General features: G+C 37.9%; 1 protein-coding gene and 1 pseudogene across 2 annotated transcripts in view; both read right to left on the bottom strand.

The window, feature by feature from the left end:
* Positions 1 to 20704, bottom strand: part of LOC137226893 (uncharacterized) — a 605185-nt gene that overhangs the window by 84912 nt on the left and 499569 nt on the right. The gene's annotated exons all lie outside the window — the stretch shown is intronic.
* Positions 16663 to 17221, bottom strand: LOC137206953 (COP9 signalosome complex subunit 5 pseudogene; annotated as a pseudogene).

The following is a 20704-nucleotide window of genomic DNA, read 5'->3' as shown; positions in this document are numbered from 1 at the left end:
CACACCAGGTCCAGAGACCAGCCCAGAGGCAGAGGAGAGCTTCTTGCGGAGGCGGAGGTGGGCTGTGGCTCACAGTGTGTGCAAGGACACTTAAAACGGAGACCTCAGGGAAACAAAATTATTACTATTAATTTTATTATGTTTTGATCCATTCTATTGTTGGTTCTAGCTTTGTTTTTTGGTTTCTTTTTGTTTGCTTGCTGTTTTAGTTTTTTTGTTATTTAGTCTTTTGGGATTTCCGTGTTTTATAACATATTTTTTATTTTTATATTTCAATTTCTACTTTGCTTTTCTGTTCTCCTGTGCTCTTTCCCTTTTTATTTTATTATTTTTTAAATCATTTTTATTAGTTTGTTCTGTTTCCTTGCTTTATTCTTCAGTTGGCACACTGCATTGGTTTTGTTTTTTGGTTATGTGTTTTTGTTAGTTTTAATCCTAAATGTTTGATTTCGTTTTTGAGTTCTATTTGTCTGCTTGATCTCTTGCTTTTTGTTTTGTTTGGCTGTTTTTGTTTCTTTTACATGTGTTTCTTTGTTTCTGTTTTTCTTTGTTTCATTCTGTTTTTAACCTTTTCTCTGGGGTTTTGTCTTTTTTTTCTTTAATATATTTTCTATTTTGATTTTCTATTTTCCATTTCTGTGTTGCTTTTCTTTTATTCTGTCTTCTTTCCCCTCTTTTTTGGTTTTCTTTTTTTGGGGGGGGGTACATGGGCCTCTCACTGTTGTGGCCTTTCCCATTACGGAGCACAGGCTCCGGACGTGCAGGCTCAGCAGCCATGACTCATGGGCCCAGCCGCTCCATGGCATGCGGGATCTTCCCGGACCGGGGCATGAACCCGTGTCCCCTGCATCAGCAGGCGGACTCTCTACCACTGCGCCACCAGGGAAGCCCTCCTTTTTATTTCCTAATCATTTTTGTTGGTTTGTTTTGTTTCTTTGCTTTATTCTTCAGTTGGCACTCTGCTTTTTGGGTTTTTTTTAACATCTTTATTGGAGTATAATTGCTTTACAATCTTGTGTTAATTTCTGCTGTATAACAAAGTGAATCAGTTATATGTATACATATATTCCCGTATCCCCTCCCTCTTGAGCCTCCCTCCTACCCTCCCTGTACCACCCTTCTAGGTGGTCACAAACCACAGAGCTGATCTCCCTGTGCTATGTAGCTGCTTCCCACTAGCTATCTATTTTACATTTGCCAGTGTATATATGTAATGCTACTCTTTCACTTTGTCCCAGCTTACGCTTCCCCCTCCCCATGTGCTCAAGTCCATTCTCTGCTTCGGTTTTGTTTTTGCGTTTTTCTCAGCTTTCTTTTTAATTGTTTGATTTCGTTCTTGGGTTCTGTTGTTTGGTTGTTCTCTTGGTTTTTTATTTGGTTCTGTTTCTGTTTCTGTTTCTTGTGTGTGTGTGTGTGTGTGTGTGTGTGTGTGTTTCCTTGTATCTGTTTGTTTGATTTTACTTTTTACCATTTGTCTGGGGGTTTGTTAGTCTTTTTTTTTTTTTTTAAATCACCTTTATTACCAGGATGAGTGACTTGTGGGTTCTTGGTACCTCCACCAGTAGTTGGGCCTGAGGCTTGGGGGTGGGAGCACTGAATCCAGGCTAATGGACCACTAGAGAATTTCTGGCTGCAGAGAAGATTAATCACTGAGAGCTCTCATGGAGACCACTATGTAAATCCAAGATCCGGCTTCACCCAACTGCCAGGAGCTCCCAGCACTGGATGCCTCACACCAAACAAAAAACAAGAGAGGAACACAGATCCACCCATCAGCACACAGACTACCTTTAAGTCATACAAAGCTTACAGACACCCCAAAACACATACCTGAAATGACCCTACTCGTCAGAGGGAAAAGATTCAGCTCCACCCATTAGAATGCAGGAACCAGTCCCTCCCATCAGGAAGCCTATGCAAGCCACTGGACCAACCTCACCACTGGGGGCAGAGAAAAGAAGCAAAAGGACCTATGCCCTGCAGCCTGGGGAAAGGAGACCTCAAATACTGTAAATTCGACAAAATGAGAAGACAGAGAACTATCTTACAGGCAAAGGAGCAAGATAAAAACCCACCAGACCAAATAAATAAAGAGGAAATAGGCAAACTACCTGAAAAAGAATTCAGAGTAATGATAGTAAAAAGTGATTCAAAATCTTGGAAACAGAAGAGAGAAAATACAAGGAACATTTAACAAGGACCTAGAAGAACGAAAGAGCAAACAAACAGTAATGAACAACACAAAAACTGAAATTAAAAATACTCTAGAAGGAATCAATAGCAGAATAACTGAGGCAGAAGAACGCATAAGTGAGCTGGAAGATAGAATGGTGAAAATAATTGGCACAGAGCAAAATAAAGAAAAAAGAATGAAAAGAATGGAGGACAGTCGCCAAGACATCTGGGACAATATTAAGCACACCAGTATTCGAATTACAGGCATCCTAGAAGAAGAAGAAGAAAAGAAAGGGTCTGAGAAAATATTTGAAGAGATTATAGTTGAAAACTTCCCCAACATGGGAAAGGAAATAGTAAATCAAGTCCAGGAAGTGCAGAGAGTCCCATACAGGATAAACCCAAGAAGAAACACACAAAGACACATATTAATCAAGCTAACAAAAATTAAATTCAAAGAAAAAATATTAAAAGCAGCAAGGGAAAAGCAACAAATAAAATAGTAGGGAATCCCCATAAGGTTAACAGCTGATCTTTCAGCAGAAACACTACAGGTCAGAAGGGAGTGGCAAGATATATTTAAAGTGATGAAAGGGAAAAACCCACAACCAAGATTATTCTACCCAGCAAGGATCTCATTCAGATTCGATGGAGAAATCAAAACCTTTACAGACAAGCAAAGCTAAGAGAATTCAGCACCACCAAACCAGCTTTACAACAAATGCTAAAGGAACTTCTCTAGGCAGGAAACACAAGAGAAGAAAAAAACGTACAAAAACAAACCCAAGGGCTTCCCTGGTGGTGCAGTGGTTGGGAGTCTGCCTGCCAATGCAGGGGACACAGGTTTGTGCCCCGGTCTGGGAAGATCCCACATGCCGCGGAGCGGCCAGGCCTGTGGGCCATGGCTGCTGAGCCTGTGCGTCCGGAGCCTGTGCTCCGCAATGGGAGAGGCTGCAACAGTGAGAGGCCCATGTACCGCAAAAGCAAACCAAAAAAAACCCAAAAGAATTAAGAAAATGGTAATAGGAACATACATATTGATAATTACCTTAAATGTAAATGGATTAAATTTTCCAAACAAAAGACACAGACTGGATGAATGGATACAAAAACAAGAATAGTATATATGCTCTCTACAGGAGACCCACTTCAGACCTAGGGACACATACAGACTGCAAGTGAAAGGATGGATAAAGATATTCCATGCAAATGGAAATCAAAAGAAAGCTGGAATAACAATACTAGTATCAGATAAAATAAACTTTAAAATAAAGACTGTTACAAGAGATAAGGACACTACATAATGATCAAAGGATCAATCCAAGAAGATATAACAATTATAAAAGTTTATGCACCCAACATAGGAGCACCTCAATACATAAGGCAAATGCTAACAGCTATAAAAGGGGAAATCAACAGTAACATATTCATAGTAGGTGACTTTAACACCCCACTTTCACCAATGGACAGATCATCAAAAATAAAAATAAATAAACACAAGCTTTCAATGATACATTAAACAAGATAGACTTAATTGATATTTATAGGACATTCCATCCATAAACAACAGAATACACTTTCTTCTCAAGTGCACATGGAATATTCTCCAGGATAGATCACATCTTGGGTCACAAATCAAGCCTTGGTAAATTTAAGAAATATTGAAAGTATATCAAGTATCTTTTGTGACCACAACCCTATGAGATTAGATATCAATTACAGGAAAAAAAATGTAAAAACAACAGACACATGGAGGCTAAACAATATGCTACTAAACAACCAAGAGGTCAGTGAAGAAATCAAAGAGGAAATCAAAAAATACCTAGAAACAAATGACAATGAAAACAAGATGACCCAAAACGTATGGGATGCAGCAAAAGCAGTTCTAAGAAGGAAGCTTGTAACAATACAACAAGAAACAAAAAAATCACAAATAGGTGCCCTTCAGGGGATTGATGTGACCATGCATCTGAAGGATGCAGTGCTGAGCCAGCCAGAGTGGATACGCAGCCAGTGGGATGTCCCTCCTGTGATGTAGCAGTTCACCATGGGGACAGGTCTTGGGAACGGGCGTCCAGGGGCCTGAACAAGGCATCAAACTGATGCCTTCAGAAGCAGCAGTAGGTCCCTGGGAGGAGGAACAAAGATAGTGGACTAGAAGGACATGCTCTCGCTCCCTCTTGTGAAAACACCAGAATCACAACTAGCTGCTGGACAATCATTGACAGGAAGATACTGGAACCCACCAAAAAAGATATCTCACATGCAAAGACAAAGGAGAAGCTATAATGAGACAGTACAAGGGGCGCAATCACAGTAAAATCAAATCCTATACTGGTGGGTGGGTGACTCAGAGACAGGCGAACAATTACACCACAGAAGTCCACCAACTGGAGTGAAGGTTCTGAGCCCCACGTCAGGCTTCCCAACCTGGGGGTCCAGCAACAGGAGGAGGAATTCCTAGAGAATCAGACTTTGAAGCCTAGTGGGAACTGATTGCAGGAATTCAACAAGACTGGGGGAAACAGAGACTCCACTCTTGGAGGGCACACACAAAGTAGTGTGTGCATTGGGACCCAGGGGAAGAAGCAGTGACCCCGGGGGAGACTGAACCAGACCTACCTGCTAGTATTGGAGGGTCTCCTGCAGAAGCAGGGGTTGGCTCTGTTTCACAGTGGGGACAAGGACACTGGCAGCAGAAGTTCTGGGAAGTACTCCTTGGTGTGAGCCCTCCCAGAGTCTTCCATTAGCCCCACCAAAGAGCCGAGGTAGGCTCCAGTGTTAGGAGCAAAAGAAGTTCTAAGAGGGAAGTTTATAACTATACAAGCCTACCTCAAGAAACAAGAAAAATCTCAAGTAAACAATCTAACCCTACACCTAAAGGAACTAGAGAAAGATGAACAAACAAAACCCAAAGTTAGCAGAAGGAAAGAAATCATAAGGATCAGAGCAGAAATAAATGAAATAGAAATAAAGAAAATAATAGCAAAGATCAAGAAAACTAAAAGCTGGTTCTTTGAGAAGATAAACAAAATTGATAAACCATTAGCCAGACTCATCGAGAAAAAGAGGGAGAAGACTCAAATCAATAGAATTAGAAATGAAAAAGGAGAAGTTACAACAGACACCGCAGAAATACAAAGCATCCTAAGAGACTACTACAAGCAGCACTATGCCAATAAAATGGACAAGCTGGAAGAAATGGACAAACTCTTAGAAAGGTATAACCTTCCAAGACTGAACCAGGAAGAAACAGAAAATATGAACAGACCAATCACAGTAAAGAAATTGAAACTGTGATTAAAAATCTTCCAACAAACAAAAGTTCAGGACCAGATGGCTTCACAGGTGAATTCTATCAAACATTTAGAGAAGAGCTAACACCCATCCTTCTCAAACTCTTCCAAAAAATTGCAGAGGAGGGAACACTCCTAAACTCATTCTACGAGGCCACCATCACCCTGATACCAAAACCAGACAAAGATACTACAAAAAAAGAAAATTACAGACCAATATCACTGATGAATATAGATGCAAAAATCCTTAACAAAATACTAGCAAACAGAATCCAACAACACATTAAAAGGATCATACACCACAATCAACTGGGTTTTATCCCAGGGAGGCAAGGATTCTTCAATATATGCAAATCAATCAATGTGATACACCGTATTAACAAATTAAAGAATAAAAACCATATGATCATCTCAATAGACATAGAAAAAGCTTTTGACAAAATTCAACACCCACTTATGATAAAAACTCTCCAGAAAGTGGGCATAGAGGGAACCTACCTCAACATAATAAAGGCCATATACGACAAACCCACAGGAAACATCATTCTTAATGGTGAAAAACTGAAAGCATTTCCTCTAAGATCAGGACGATACAAGGATGTCCACTCTCACCACTATTATTCAACATTGCTTTGGAAGTCCTAGCCACGGCAATCAGAGAAGAGAAAGAAATAAAAGAATACAAATTGGAAAAGAAGAAGTAAAACTGTCACTGTTTGTGGATGACATGATACTATAGAGAATCCTAAAAAAGCCACCAGAAAACTACTAGAGCTAATCAATGAATTTGATAAAGTGGCACGAAACAAAATTAATGAACACAAATCTCTTGCGTTCCTATACACTTATGATGAAAAATCTGAAAGAGAAATTATGGAAACACTCCCATTTACCACTGCAACAAAAAGAATAAAATACCTAGGAATAAACCTACCTAGGGAGACAAAAGACCTGTATGCAGAAAACTATAAGACAGTGATGAACGAAATTCAAGTTGATACAAACAGATGGAGAGCTATACCATGTTCTTGGATTGGAAGAATCAATATTGCGAAAATGTCTATACTACCCAAAGCAATCTACAGAATCAGTGAAATCCCTATCAAATTACCAATGGAATTTTTTACAAAACTAGGAAAAAAAAATCTTAAAATTTGTATGGAGACACAAAAGACCCCGAATAGCCAAAGCAGTCTTGATGGCAAAAAATGGAGCTGGAGGAATCAGACTCCCTGACTTAAGACTATACTATAAAGCTACAGTAATCAAGACAATATGGTACTGGCACAAAAACAGAAACATAGATCAATGGAAAAGGTAGAAAGTCCAGACATACACCCACGTACCTACAGTCAACTATATATGACAAAGGATGCAAGGATATACAATGGAGAAAAGACAGTCTCTTCAATAAGTGGTGCTGGGAAAACTGGACAGCAACATGTAAAAGAATGAAATTAGAACACTCCCTAACACCATACACAAAAATAAACTCAAAATGGATTTGAGACCTAAATGTAATACCAGGCATTATAAAACTCTTAGAGGAAAACATAGGAAGAACACTCTTTGACATAAATCACAGCAAGATCTTTTTTGATCTACCTCCTAGAGTAATGGAAATAAAAACAAAAATAAACAAATGGGACCTATTGAAACTTCAAAGCTTTTGTACAGCAAAGGAAACCATAAACAAGACGAAAAGACAACCCTCAGAATGGGAGAAAATATTTGCAAATGAATCAACGGAGAGTGGATTAATCTCCAAAATATATAAACAACTCCTGCAGCTCAATATTCAAGAAACAAACAACCCAATCCAAAAATGGGCAGAAGACCTAAATAGACATTTCTCCAAAGAAGACATACAGATGGCCAAGAAACTCATGAAAAGCTGCTCAACATCACTAATTATTAGAGAAATGCAAATCAAAACTACAATGAGGTATCACCTCACACCAGTTAGAATGGGTATCATCAGAAAATCTACAAACAACAAATGCTGGAGAGGGTGTGGAGAAAAGGGAACCCTCTTGCACTGTTGGTGGGAATATAAATTGATAGAGCCACTATGGAGAACAGTATGGAGGTTCCTCAAATAACTGAAAATAGAATTACCATATGATCCAGCAATCCCACTACTGGGCATATACCCAGAGAAAACCATAATTCAAAAAGACACATGCACCCCAGTGTTCATTGCAGCACTATTTACAATAGCCAGGTCATGGAAGCAACCTAAATGCCAATCGACAGACAAATGGATAGAGAAGTTGTGCTACATATATACAACGTAATATTACTCAGCCATGAAAAGGAACGAAATTGAGTCATTTGTTGAGACTTGGAGGGATCTAGAGACTGTCATACAGAGTGGAGTAAGTCAGAAAGAGAAAAACAATTATCGTATATTAATGCATGTATGTGCAACCTAGAAAAATGGTACAGGTGAACCGGTTTGCAGGGCAGAAGTTGAGACACAGATGTAGAGAATAAACGTATGGGCACCAAGGGGGGAAACCGCGGTGGGGTGGGGATGGTGGTGTGCTGAATTGGGCGATTGGGGTTGACATGTTTACACTGATGTGTATAAAATTGATGACTAATAAGAACCTGCAGTATAAAAAAACAAACAAAAAAAAACAACTAACACTAAACTTTCTTTGGGTTATTTGTATGGAAATATGTTAATATAAATGTTTCAGACATTTAAAAAAATGTCACAAATAAACAACCTAACCTTACACCTAAAGCAATTAGAGAAAGAAGAACAAAAATACCCCAAAGTTAGCAGGAGGAAAGAAATCATAAAATCAGATCAGAAATAAATGAAAAAGTAATGAAGGAAACAATGGTAGAGATTAATAAAACTAAAAGCTGGTTGAGAAGATAAACAAAATTGATAAACCATTAACCAAACGCATCAAGAAGAAAAGGGAGAGGACTCGAACAGAATTAGAAATGAAAAGAAGTTACAACTGACACTGCAGAAATACAAAGGATCATGAGAGACACTACAAGCAATTATATGCCAATAAAATGGACAACCTGGAAGAAATGGACAAATTCTTAAAAAGTACAAACTTCCAAGACTACACCAGGAAGAAATAGAAAATATGAACAGACCAATCACAAGCACTGATTTTGAAACTGTGATTAAAAATCTTCCAACAAACAAAAGCCCAGGACCTGACGGCTTCACAGGTGAATTCTATCAAACATTTAGAGAAGAGCTAACACCCATCCTTCTCCAACTCTTCCAAAATATAGCAGAGGGAGGAACACTCCTAAACTCATTCTACGAGGCTACCATCTCCCTGATACCAAAACCAGAGAAAGATGTCACACAAAAAAGAAATTTACAGACCAATATCACTGAGGAACATACATGCAAAATCCTCAACAAAATTTTAGCAAACAGAATCCAATAGCACATTAAAAGGATCATACACCATGATCAAGTGGGGTTTATCCCTGTAATGCAAGGATTCTTCAACATATGCAAATCAATGTGATATACCATATTAAAAAGTCGAAGGATAAAAACCATATGATAATCTCAATAGATGCAAGAAAAGCTTTTGTCAAAATTCAAAGCCCATTTATGATAAAAACTTTCCAGAAAGTGGGAATAGAGGAAACCTACCACAACGTAATAAAGGCCATATATGAGAAACCCACAGCCAACATCATTCTCAATGGTGAAAAACTGAAACCATTACTTCTAAGATCAGGAAAAAGAGAAGGGTGCCCACTCCATGACTATTACTCAACATACTTCTGGAAGTTTTAGCCATGGTAATCATAGAAATAAAAGGAATCCAAATCGGAAAAGAAGTAAAACTGTCACCGTTTGCAGGTGACATGACACTATACATAGAAAATCCTGAAGATGCCACCAGAAAACTACTAGCACTAATCAATGGATTTGGTAAAGTGGCAGGATACAAAATTAATGCACAGTAATCTCTTGCATTCCTACACACTACCAATGAAAAATGAGAAGGAGAAAATAAGGAAACACTCCCATTTACCATTGCAACAAAAAGAATAAAATACCTAGGAATAAACCCACCTAAGGAGGCAAAAGACCTGTATGCAGAAAACTATAGCACACTGATGAAAGAAATCAAAGGCGATACAAACAGATGGAAAGATATACCACGTTCTTGGAGTGGAAGAATAAACATTGTGAAAATGACTATACTACCCAAAGCAGTCTACAGATTCAATGTAATCCCTATCAAACTACCTATGGCATTTTTCAGTGAACTAGAACAAAAATTTCACAATTTGTATGGAAACACAAAAGACCCTGAATAGCCAAAGCAATCTTGAGAAAGAAAAACAGAGCTGGAGGAATCAGGCTCCCTGACTTCAGACAATACTACAGAGCTACAGTAATCAAGACAGTATGGTACTGGCATAAAAACAGAAATATAGATCAGTGGAACAGGATAGAAAGCCCAGAGATAATCCCATGCACTTATGGTCGCCTAATCTATGACAAGGAGGCACGAATATGCAATGGAGAAAAAACAGCCTCTTCAATAAGTGGTGCTGGGAAAACTGGACAGCTACATGTAAAAGAATGAAATTAGAACACTCCCTAATACCATACACAAACGTAAACTCAAAATGGATTAAAGACCTAAATGTAAGGCCAGACACTATAAAACTCTTAGAGGAAAACATAGGCGGAACTCTCTATGACATAAATCACAGCAAGATCCTTTTTGACCCACCTCCTAGAGAAATGGAAATAAAACCAAAAGTAAACAAATGGGGCCTAATGAAACTTACAAGCCTTTGCACAGCAAATGAAACCATAAAGAAGATGAAAAGACAACCCTTAGAATGGGAGAAAATATTTGCAAATGAAGCAACTGACAAAGGATTAATGTCCAAAATATACAAGTAGCTCATGCAGCTCAACATCAGAAAAACAAAAACCCAATCCAAAAATGGGCAGAAGACCTAAACGGACATTTCTCCAAAGAAGATATATAGATGGCCAACAAACTTCTGAAAGGATTCTCAACACCACTAATCATTAAAGAAGTGCAAATCAAAACCACAATGAGGTATCACCTCACACTGGTCAGAAGGGGAAAGATCAAAAAAATCTACAAACAATAAATGCTGGAGAGGGTGTGGAGAAAAGGGAACCCTCTCACACTGTTGGTGGGAATGTAAATTGGTAGAGCCACTATGGAGAACAGTATGGAGGTTCCTTAAAAGCTAAAAATAGAACTAACATATGATCCAGCAATCCCACTACTGGGCATATACCCTGAGAAAACCATAATTCAAAAAGATACATGTACCACAATGCTCACTGCAGCACTATTTACAATAGCCGGGACATGGAAGCAACCTAAATGTCCTTTGACTGATGAATGGTTAAAGAAGATGTGGCACGTATATACAATGGAATATTACTCAGCCATAAAGTGGAATGGAATTGAGGTATTTGTAATGAGGTGGATGGACCTAGATTCTGTCATACAGAGTGAAGTAAGTCAGAAAGATAAAAACAAATACTGTATGCTAACACACATAGATGGAATCTAAAAAAACGGTATGATGAACCTAGTGGCAGGGCAGAAATAAAGACACAGATGTAGAGAATGGATTTGAGGACACTGGGGAAAAAGGGAAAATGTGACAAAGTGAGAGAATAGTATTGACGTATATACACTACCAAATGTAAAATGGATGGCTAGTGAGAAGCTGCTGCATAGCACAGGGAGATCAACTTGATGTTTTGTGATGACCTAGAGGGTTGGATAGGGAGGTTGGGAGGGAGGCTCAAGAGGGAGGGGATATGGGGATATAGGTATACATATAGCTGATTCACATTGTTGTAAAACAGGAACTAACACAACATTGTAAAGCAATTATACTCCAATAAAGATATTAAAAATAAAAAGAAATGAATTAGGAGATTTATTACTGATACTGCAGAAATGCAAAGAATCATGAGAGACTGCTATTCATATACAACAAATTGGACACCCTAGAAGATATGGGTAAATTCCTAGAAACAACAACCTACCAAAAATAAATCATGAAAAAACAGAAATATGAACATACTCTTAGTAAGGAAATTGGATTATTAATCAAAAACAAAACAAATACAAAAGCCCAGAACCAGACAGCTTCACTGGTGAATTCTACCAAACATTTAAAAGAAGAATTAATACCAATCCTTCTCAAAATCTTTCAAAATATAGAAGAAGAATGAACATTTGCAAACTCATTTTGTGAGGCCAAGATTAGGTTGATATCAAAACTGGACAAGAAAACAAAATTACAGGCCAACATCCCTTATCAACATAGAAAAATTAGATGCAAAAATCCTCAACAAAATATTAGCAAACAAAATCAAACAATACATTAAAAGAATCACACACCATGATCAAGTGGGATTTATTCCTGAGATGTAAGAATTGTTCAACATCTGCAAAACAGTGTTGTGCACCACATTAACAAAATTGAGGATAAAAGTAATATGAGCATCTCAATGGATGCAGAAAAAGCAATTAATAAAATTCAAAACCATTTACATTATAAACTCTCACCAAAGTGGGTATAGGGGAAGCATAACTCAACATAATAAAGACCATATATGACAATCACACAGCTAATATCTTACTCAAAGGTGAAAAACTGAAAGCTTTTCCTCTAAGATGAGGGACAAACAAGTATGCCCAGCCTTGAAACTTTTATTCAACATAGTATTGGAAGTCCTAGACAGAGAAATTAGGCAAAAAAATAAAGTAAAATTAATAAAAGTCATCCAAATTGGAAAGGAAGAATTGAAACTGCCACTATTTGCAAATGACTTAATATTATATACAAAAAAACCTTAGGGCTTCCCTGGTGGTGCAGTGGTTGAGAGTCCACCTGCCGATGCAGGGGACATGGGCTCGTGTCCCGGTCCAGGAAGATCCCACATGCCATGGAGCGGCTGGGCCCGTGAGCCATGGCCGCTGAGCCTGCACGTCTGGAGCCTGTGCTCCACAACGGGAGAGGCCACAACAGTGAGAGGCCTGCGTACCGCAAAAAAAAAAAAAAAAAAAAAAAAAAAAAAAAAAAAATCCTTAAAGACCCCACCAAAAGGACTTTTAGAACTAATCAAGTTCAGTGAAGTTTTAAGATACAAAATCAATATATAAAACTCTGTTGCATTTCTATACATTAATAAACTGTCAGGATGAGAAATTAAAATATAATCCCATTTACAATTGCATCAAAAGAATAAAAACCTAGGAATAAACTTAACTGGAGGTGAAAGACCTGTACACTGAAAACTCTAAGACATTGATGAAAATAAATTGAAGAAGTCACAAATAAATGAAAAGATATTATGTGTGCATGGGTTGTAATAATATTGTGTTAAAATGTCCAAACTACCCAAAGCAATCTACAGATTTAATGCAATCCCTATCAAAATTCCATTGCCATCTTTCACAGAAATAGAACAGACAATACAAAAGTTTGTATGAATTCACAAAAGATTCTCAATTGCCAAAGCAATGTTAAGAAGACCAAAGCTGGAGGAATAACATGCTCAGATTTCAAACTATATTACAAAGCTATGGTCATCAAAACACTATGGTATTAGCATAAAAACAGGCACCGACAAATAGAACAGAGAGTCCAGAAATAAACCTAAACATATATGGTCAATTAATTTATGACAAAGGAGCCAAGAAATACAATGGGGAAAGGACAGTCTTCTCAATAAATGGTGTTGGGAAAACTGGACAGCCACATACAAAAGAATAAAACTGAATTAATCTCTCATACTATACACAAAATTAACTCAAAATGGATTAAAGACTGGAAGGTAAGACCTGAAACCATATTGGTCTTGGCAATAGTTTTTTGGATTTGACACCAAAACAGGTGCAAACAGGTGTTGCCAAAAGACAACAAAGCAAAAATAAATATGTGGGACTATATCACACTAGAAGACTTCTGCACAGCAAAGAAAACCATCAACAAAATGAAAAGGCAACCTACCAAATGGGAAAAAATAATTATTTGCAAATTATATCTGATAAGAGGTAAATATCCAAGATATAAAGAACTCATACAACTCAATAGACAAACCCCAAACAATCCAACTCAAAAAAAAAAAAATGGGCAGAGAATACAAATAGACATTTTCCCAAAGAAGCTATATAGATGGCCAACAGGTATATGAAAAGATGTTCAACATCACTAATCATCAGGGAAATGTAAATCAAAATCACAATGAGATACCACCTCACACCTGTCAGAATGGTTATTATCAAAAAGTCAAGAAATAACAAGCATTGGCGAGGATGTGGATAAAAAGGAACTCCAATGCACTATTGGTGGGAATGTAAATTGCTCCAGCCACTATGGAAAACAGTATGGAGGGTCCTCAAAAATTAAAAAAAGAACTACTATGTAATCCAACAGTTCTACTTCTAGTTATTTAATCCGAAGACAACAAAAACACTAATTTGAAAAAATATAGGCAGCCCCATATTTATTACAGCATTATTTACCATAGCCAAGTTATGAAAATAACCTCAGTGTCCATCAATGGATGAATGGATACAGAAAAGGAGCTGTATATACAAGTACACACACAAAAAGGAATATTACTCAGCCATAAAAAAAAGAAATCTTCCCATTTGGACAACATAGATGGACCTTGAGGGCATTATGCTTAGTGAAGTAAGTCAGATAAAGACAAATATTGCATAATTTCACTTACATTGGGAATCTAAAACAAAAAGTGGGAGTGAGCAAATGGGTAAAAAGGGTTAAAAGGTACAAACTTACAGTTATAAAATAGATAAGTCATGGGAATATAATGTACAGCATGGTGACTATAATTAATAAGACTGTTACATATATGAAAGTTGCTGAAAAAGTAGATCTTAAAAGTACTTATCACAAGAAAAGTAGATTTTGTAAATCTGTGGTGACAGATGTTAACTAGACTTATCGTGGTGATCAGTTGGCAATACATACAAATATCATATTATATTGTACATATATTATATGCCAATTATATCTTGACTTTTTAAAAAAAGACTTGAAATATTTGTTAATGCTTTGGAGTGGTATTTTGTTTGGTTATAACACAATGCTGAGATGGATCTTAAGTTGGAAACATAAAACTCCAATTTTATTCAGATTTTAGGGGCAGAGTTCTGGGGAGAGGTGGGCTAGAATAAGGCAAATGAAAAAGCATGTCTCACTTCAGTGTCTCAAACAAACAAACAGAGCACCGGGAAGCCTCATTGTGGTCCTGATGTCAAAGTGTATACCATAAGTTAGAAGGCATTTTTCCATCTCCCCAGGATATCTCCTATGGAAACAGCCCAGGCCATCATGGTAGCTGCTTAGGAATTTGGGATTCAAACAATCAATGTGAGGACAACAGGAGACAAGACAGAAGGGTCAACTGCTATCAAATGGCCCCAAAAATGCACACCAAGCATATCATGGGAACAATGGAAGGCATGGCAGTGAGGCTCCATGTACAGGATAAAAGGGGAAAACATGGTCATTTGCAAACACATGGGAGTCACCCATGAAATCCATCCTACTGGACTTTGGCTGCCATTGCGAAATTCCACAGACTGGGTGGCTTAAACAGAAATTTATTTTTTCACAATTCTGGAGGCTCGAAGTCCAAGATCAAGCTTTAGTGAGTTTTGATTCCTCCTGACACCTCTTTCCTTGGCTTGTAGATGGCCAACTTATCTGTGTCATCACATGGTCTATTTTCTGTGTGTGCACATCTCTGATGTCTCTCTTCTTATAAGGACACCAGTCATATCAGATTAGGGTCCCACCCTTATGACATCATTTTATTTTTTTTGCGGTACGCGGGCCTCTCACTGCTCTGGCCTCTCCCGTTGCGGAGCACAGGCTCCGGACGTGCAGGCTCAGCGGCCATGGCTCACGGGCCCAGCCGCTCTGTGGCATGTGGGATCTTCCCGGACAGGGGCACGAACCCGTGTTCCCTGCATCGGCAGGCGGACTCCCAACCACTGTGCCACTAGGGAAGCCCTATGACATCATTTAACCTTAGTTACCTCCTTAAAGATCTTATCTCCAAATAGTCACACTGAGGGTTAGGATATCAACTTAGGAATTTTGAGGGGACACAATTTAGTCTATAACACCATTCCACACCTATTCTATAAAAACCATCTTATTCATACCCCTTCATCCAGGGTCTGCAGGAGGTTGGAATTCTACTGGGTAAGCCAAGTTAACTGTATTGTTATTTTTTATCATATTATACTTTCTAATAGCTCGTTCTGAAGCTGCTTTCATGGTTAGTTTGAATATCTGAAAATGATTAAGTAAGCTACTTGCTCTTTTCAACATTTTTAGAAAAGAAGCAACACCATGCAGAATCTTACTACTAAAGCCAGATAGAACTGTCATTTTTGCACCTAGCCCACGTTCAAAGAACTAGTTTGAATAAATTCACCATTTTTAGAACCACAATTATGTAAATGATCATCTCATTATATATATATATGAATATATATATATATGAATGAATAAATATTTCTTTCTTACAATGCAACCTACATGTAGTTATGCTCATGGGGGGAAACAAAGAATTTTAGGTTCAAGCAAAATGCTGATCTCCAAAGTAGTAGTTGGCATTTTTAGGTAGTTTTAGATGAAAGTCTCAGTGTGAGTTCTTTGTCTGTCATGCCTTCCAGATGAGGGAAGATGTAATAGGCTGTTTGATAGTCTCAAGCCCAATCTTTATGCCTCTACCCTCCCTCAGGATGTAGTCAGGCAGTTGCTGGTTTTGTTACATCGTTAATTTAGCACCCTACACAATTTTAACTGGTTTTGTTAACATCATTTAATTTTCTCTTAGGGTTCAGCACCACAAATATTTCAGAAACAAAATAAACTGGGTCACTGTGGTTGCTCAAATCAGTAGGACACCATTCACGTGGCCCAAATGCATCTTAGCCGCTGGAGTTGACCATGGCACACCATGGGTTTTTTTTTTTTTCCTTTGTGTTTTCATTTTAAATAATTTTATCACAAGATATTAATATTTAGGACACTTTGGAGCAACCTTATACTTCTAATCAGAGTTTCGGTAACTGGTTTTAAAGTGTTACTTAAGTATTTTTCTCATCGTTACTTTCAAGCAGAAGTACTACTCAGTGATTAAGAGATGTTACTTTGATTAAAGTTTATCCTTAATTACCTAAGACATCAATCCATGGACACCTTCTATGGTAGTGTTACAGTATTCTCAAGAAGTTTTGGCAAGTTTGTCTTCTGACTTTTGGTCATGTGTTTCTACACGGAACATGAAACTCCTTCATCTCACCTGGGCTTTTGACTGCTCTAAAACAAATCAGACAAATCAAACAGCTGACCAGCTGACCAATCCAGTCTGCATTAATCAGCAAGCTAGAGGAACACAGAATATTTACCCAGTATTTACTCCATGAAAGCTCAAGTGATTTGTGATCCAGAGGATTTGAAACATGAGACTTCTAAGACATGTTGCTTGCAGTGTACACCAAAGCCTTCTATTTTATTAAGTGGGGTCTGGTACTCAGAAGGTCCTTCTCAAGAGGTTTGTAACTCCTTGGGTATGTCCTAAAGGTTCCAAGATTCATTTTGCCTGCAGATACTGTTCTTGTTGGGTATAAACAAGCCCGGGTATAAACCTCCTGAGAATTAATGGGACCATCCAGTATAGACATACCCAAACTTCCTCTCTAGGAAGTGCTCCAAACCTAATGTACATTGTACACAGAACCTAAGATCATTTTCTACCCTCTGATGTTCTCTGTATCTCCCAAAGCTGAACCATGTTGGTGATAGCATCTAGAGAAGTGAGTTTTGACATCATTATGTCTAATTCTCTGTGATTTCGAATTCTTTATTAGCATTTTTACAGAGGATGTATTGACCTAAGCCCACTTAATTATCTAAGGCCTCAGCCTATGGGTAATAAATAAGATTAATATAGTATTTAAGGTAAGTGGCACTGGGCAAACTCTCCATTGATTGTGGAGTGTGTTAAGGTTTTGTCTTTCATGTCCACATAAGAAAAAAGGAAAGCTTAAGGGAAAGGACTCATTAAAAGTCCGTTGTCTAAAAACCTCGGGAAGTTTGACATCGTATTCTTCCTGACCTCTGAGTGATCACTACTACAGCCAGGACTAATGTTTTTAACATCACACCTTGAACATGGCCCAATATTTTAAATTACATGCATAGATTAAGCCTTCTTATAAATGTCCTGGTTCCGATGCCTCACATTATTGGATATATTTCCGTTTCCTTTGCTTTCATAGACCCTAGACCTAAATAATGAAAACTCTTTATAGTTCATCCAAAGCTCACTGACTCTGACATGTGGTATTCACATTTTGTGAGTAATTTCCAGGGTACTTCCTATTTTTCTGCTGAGTTGTATGCCAAGGTAACTTTTGGAAGGTATAGCAGCATGGGTAATTGGCAATTGTCCAGGTTTGTGTTAGATACATTCTGGAGATGTTTCTGTAAATTAGGAATCCATGCAAACAGGTAAATTTTTTTATCTAATAATAATTCTCATTGGGGGTGTTCCCTTAATTTTTCTCCCTTTCTCATGTATTTATATGAAATTGCCTCAAATGATGCTTTCTTTTTTCTCTGAAAGAGCCCATCAATAGATACCCAAAGACAACCATAATTAGGTAAGCTGGCCAATTAAATAAGGAAACACAATATCTTGTTAGCAATTGGCATCAACTGTTGGGTGACATTTTGATAAACTGCTTCAATATAGCGTATAGCATTTTGGTACCTTTTCACTTCTTAAAAGGTCATGGTCTCTGAAAAGTAACATTGAAATAGCTTATATTTAAAGGGTATAGGAAAATTCAAATAAATAGCCTGTTCCACTTCTAGATCTTTCTTCTCACAATAAAATCCCTGACAGTCTATTTGTCTTTTTTGTTTTTTTGTACTTGTTGAGGTTTCCATTATTGTAAGAGGAAGACGATATATCTTTTTCTCTCTAATCCAGATTTGCTATCACTTGAAGCCTCACTCTATTTTCAACAAAGAATTTAACAGTTGACTCACTTGGGAAGATTTGTGTGGTTACAAGTGGCTCCCTTCCTAAGACAGAACTAGAAATATTTCTACACCAATACCCACTCACGAGACTTACAGGAAACTTCTTCAAACCACTGTGAGGAGTGTGTATCACACTGCTCAAGGGTGGAAACCAGGGTCAACTCCACCAGGACTCCAGGTTAGTGTTTCTTACAATATGACCCCACAAGCCATCTACCTTAAAACAGCACCTGAAGTGCTTTGTCAAAAATGCAGATACTTGAGTCAAAGTCCAGATCAACTGAATCAGAATCACTGAAAGTGGAGCTGAGGATTCCTCATTTTTACAAGATCTCCAGGTAATTCTTAAGTATAACTTTGAAAACCACAGCTCTGTGCCATAAACAGGTAATCTGACCATTGCGAGACTTTGAGCTCAATCCTGCCTCTCTTCCTTCACACATATTAAACTTCTCATATTCTCATCCAGCAGGAAATCACTTCTATTTCTAACTTTAAGATGAAAAAACAAGTTGCCTTTTTCCAAAATGACTCATCCTTGACTTTTTGTCCAGACTGATGCAAAGGATCTGTCTTGCACATTGTGGACTGCTCGTGGACATTTTGGGGATGTGTATAACATCATTTTATTAGGAGTGGATAATTTTTCTTTTCAATTGTCCTATGTAGTGTAGGAAGTGCCACATAAATTTCTTTTACAGCCTTGTTAGAAATGTCTGACAGCTGCAGCAAATACAGGTCTGTGTGTGAGCAGAGTGTGATCAGGGCTTTGCTGAGCATGAATTGGTTGAATCAGCCAGTGGTCCCATCATTCAGTCAGTGGGCCACAATCACAAGAGTGCAGGTGACATAACTGCTCTTTCAAAAAAAATAAAGCTGTACCTATTTTATCCTTTACCCACTACATAATAAGTTTTATTGATTGCAAATAAGTATTTGATATTTAGTTCAACAAATTTTGTAGTTTAAAGTTCCAAAAAGCAATCATCCCACAACAAAATAGCTGAAAATACATTGTAGGTTAGGCAAATTGCAGGAGGTTAACAAGGCCGGAACATATTCATATCAATTCTCCTCATTTCTAAATGCACCTGCCCTGGAGGTCAAGGCTCAGAAAGCCAGTAAGACCCCAATACATTCCAGGCACAGGTAATGGTCAACTCACACATCTTATGAAAGAGTCCTCATTCAGCTTTGAGAAAGGAAATGAGGCATATCCTTCTACCCTCAGATCATACCCATCAGCCTGTATAATTTGTTTAAAAGGAAGAATATTTAGTGAGCTTCAGCTATAAACTATTGTCCTACTGCCTAGAATGTATTCTTTGGGGTCCTAACTCCTAGTGTCCCTCCTTCCCACGCTCCACTAGCTCTGAGACACTGGATGTCTTATCAACCTACATTGGGAGAATTCATCTTTTCTTTGACTGATTCTTCAGGTTCAGGGTCCACAAACTCGCTTATTTGTGCCAATTAATATTTTGTGATTTTCCTCATATGCTTTGGATCTCCTGAAAAAGACTATGCTTCCTGCTTGTCCCTTTCTGAGACATGGAAAGCTAGACTCAATACTCAGCCATGCCACTGGCCTTTCCCATTCTTACATGTCTGTCGCCCTCCTTTTCTTGAGCACCTGCTTTCTGTAGATAACATTTGCCAAGTTCTCTTAATCAAGTGACTCCTGGATCTGGTCATTCCAGATCTACATAGCCAGTCATGACTTTGTACTGACAGTGAAAGTAAAGAACTACTGACTGTATAAAAATATAACCCCAGTTCCCAACTCCCTTTAATGATTCTTCACTCAATTCCATAAAGCCCAAGAAGAATTTAGAGATTGTAGTTCATCTTGGAGGTGGGGTAGAGAAATTAATATGTATGGAGTACCAGCTGAGAGCTGAACATGTGATCTTCCTTACGGTAAGAAAATGCTTCTTGGGGATGGGAAAAAGAAAACTGAGCACACACAACAGTAAAACCTAGATAACGTGATAGAAGTTACTTTAAGAACAAAAATATGAGAGCATATCATTATTAAGAAACACTGGGCATAAGAAGGTGAAATATGAAAATAGTCAAGAGACTAAAAAATAATTCAATGTTAAAAAATAATGCTT

This window comes from Pseudorca crassidens, chromosome 1, assembly GCF_039906515.1.
Source record: "Pseudorca crassidens isolate mPseCra1 chromosome 1, mPseCra1.hap1, whole genome shotgun sequence".
Lineage (NCBI taxonomy): Eukaryota > Metazoa > Chordata > Mammalia > Artiodactyla > Delphinidae > Pseudorca > Pseudorca crassidens.
The sequence above is the reverse complement of the archived record's forward strand: the minus strand, read 5'-3'. Positions and strand labels throughout refer to the sequence as shown.